General features: G+C 39.8%; 1 long non-coding RNA gene across 1 annotated transcript in view; it reads right to left on the reverse strand.

Annotated features, from left to right (window-relative positions):
• Window positions 1-2,181, reverse strand: part of LOC137975004 (uncharacterized) — a 7,113-nt gene extending 4,932 nt beyond the window's left edge. The window contains exon 1 of the long non-coding RNA XR_011117525.1: window positions 2,003-2,181. This is a non-coding gene — a long non-coding RNA (uncharacterized lncRNA). The remainder of the gene's footprint in view (window positions 1-2,002) is intronic.
• Between the last annotated feature and the right edge of the window lie 606 nt (window positions 2,182-2,787).

Raw genomic sequence — 2,787 nt, forward strand, 5'->3', positions numbered from 1 at the left:
GTTGTTCTCGCAGTGTCCAATTCAAAATGGCACTGAATTCGGGACGCCTGGTGATGAGTGTAATAAGATCTGAGCCCCTCCCTCCAGGGAAACTTATTACACTCATCACCAGGCGTCCCGAGTTCAGTGCCATTTTGAATTGGACACTGGGAGGACAACGGTTTCTGGCCGCCATTTTAGCAGGTTAACTTACAAGTTCTACGGAGCCTGGTGGCCTCGCGTTGCTACCTGGAGATGCTTCAGTGGATTCATGGTTTAGAGAAATTCATGTTCCACGAGCCTGACGTGTTTATTTAGCGACTGGATTCGATTTTCGCGAAAAAAATCGTGCTTGTTTTGGGTCGGTCGGAGTCCCGACGCTGGCTTCAGTCTCCTACCTTGTCACTATACTATGAAGGAAGGTGAACGGGGATAATTTTCCCCGAAACTTCGTGTACGTAGTAAAGAGCGTAGCTCACCACATGGTAAGTTTCATCGATTTTTATTTCCATTTTCTAGCAAATTTCCAGACCTAAACTTCGCCTCACATGTTCTCTATATTTACCAATGTGGCACACACAGTGAGCCTGGGTTACCTGTGCTCACACTATCTCGGTAAAAAGTGTAGTTAACCGAACCGTAAAATGAAAGCTAGCATCCTAATCACTGAAATGAGCGCTTAGGCTTAATCAGTAAACTAGTGCTATATTCTTCACACTATCTCGGTAAAAAGTGTAGTTAACCGAACCGTAAAATGAAAGCTAGAATTTTAAAAGAGTGCTTAGGCCCAATCCCTGAGACGAGCGCTTGGGCTTAATGAGTAAGCGAGTGCTATATTCATCACACTATCTCGATAAAAAGTGTAGTTAACCGAACCGTAAAATGAAAGCTAAAATTTTGAAAGAGTGCTTAGGCCTAATCAATGAAACGAGCGCTTAGGCTTAACATAGTTAATCTAGGGACTGGTTATGAAACCCTATAGTGGTTATGAAACCCTGGGAATTTCAAAAGCAGGAACAATACAGTCGCAATTAGATGTTGAACCGATCGTGACCCTTCACAATCTTTTGTTTTCGGTTCGCAAGTTAAATTTCGAATAAATTAGTCGAAACTTTTGATTGGTTAACCTGCCGAAAAAAGCGTGTTTTTGTCTGCTTTTGTGCAGGCTAGAGGCCAAAAAAGCGAACAAAAACATGAAACAAATAATCTATTAGCTATGGGCTTAATCAGTAAGCAAGTGCTATATTCATCACATTATCTCGTAAAGAGTGTGATTAACCGAACCCGTAACATGAAAACTAAAATTTGAATGAAAGAACGAGACTAGTTAGAAGAGCTAGGGATCGTTTGATATTCTAGAACTTTAGAGATTTTAGAACCCCCAAAAGACCTTACATATTCTAGAGCTTTAGAAATCTTAGACTCACAACATGCACCATGGATATTCTAGAACCGTAGAACGTTTAGAGATTTTAGAAGCCCCAAAGGGATCGTTTGATATTGTCACCTCATCTATAGCTATCTTCTATTTTAGAGTTATTTTAAAAAGACTGAGGGGCTTCAGGGCTTCTAAAATCTCTAAACGTTCTACAGTTCTAGAATATCCATGGTCCATGTTGTGAGTATAAGATTTCTAAAGCTCTACAATATGTAAGGTTTTTTGGGGTTTCTAAAATCTCTAAAATCTCTAAAGTTCTAGAATATAAAACGATCCCTAGCTCTTCTAACTAGAACAGTTCTAGAATGCTGTAGAACTTTCTAATGTCAAGACCTGCACTATTATGATCTATTTTTTTTTTTCAGTTGCCGCGTCGCTTGGTACACCTAAATCAGGAATATGATCTTCATATGACAGAAATGTTGTTGGATATTAAACACAAAGGTTTGAAATCACAAATCAGCAGCCACCAGGAATCAGAAGGTTTATGCATCGATAATATGTGCTGATAGAAATAACTTTTACGAAATGATTCGCGGAGTCGAAAAGGAAAAGAAAAAAAGAAAGAGGAAATTCACCACTCACCTCTTTTAAACTTCTGCACACTGAGTGGAATATAACGCTTTTTAGTGAGCCTTTCCTCGGGGCAGCTAGCAAATGAGCCCACTTAAGATTGAGAGGGTGCGGCGGAATGTATTTTATTGTCCACGTTGGGGTGAGTCATGTAGCAGCTCTCGTAACGCATAATGTGATTGGCTGCCTACCCTAGCCAAAGATAAAACACTAAACAATGGACCTTTTTTACCGATACGGCGGCCATTTTGATTTCTATTGTTTCGAATAGCTATTATGGGATACCCAGGGGGCAAATACGATACATATTAATTTGCCCCCTGGGCATCCCATAATAGCTATTCGAAACAATAGAAATCAAAATGGCCGCCGTATCGGTAAAAAGGTCTATTGAAACAATGATTTAGACTTAAAAACAATAGAAGCTGCTTACAAATTACCTCGGTAAAAAAACAGTTCACGTTTTTATGAACTTTTGCACATATGAGCAGGCCGTGTGCGGGTAGTTGCCGCTCAATTTCCAACCGAAAATCAGGAAAATTTTGATCATAACTATGAAAGAGACAGCTTGAATTAAAGTCGAAATCGAAATCATTTCCGGTTTCTCCATTTGCCATTTTAATAACCTTAAAGCCCGGTTCCCACTTGTGCGATAAGCAGCAGCATGAGTGTTATGCAACGTTCTCACAGTGAAATTTTGGCATAAGCAAGAGTAGTATCTAATAAGATTCAAGATGGCGTGCGAATTGTCGCCCTTGTGCTTTTGTTTAATTCACGCTGGTTCCCACTTGTTAAAT

Source organism: Montipora foliosa, chromosome 1, assembly GCF_036669935.1.
Source record: "Montipora foliosa isolate CH-2021 chromosome 1, ASM3666993v2, whole genome shotgun sequence".
NCBI classification, from domain to species: Eukaryota; Metazoa; Cnidaria; class Anthozoa; order Scleractinia; family Acroporidae; genus Montipora; species Montipora foliosa.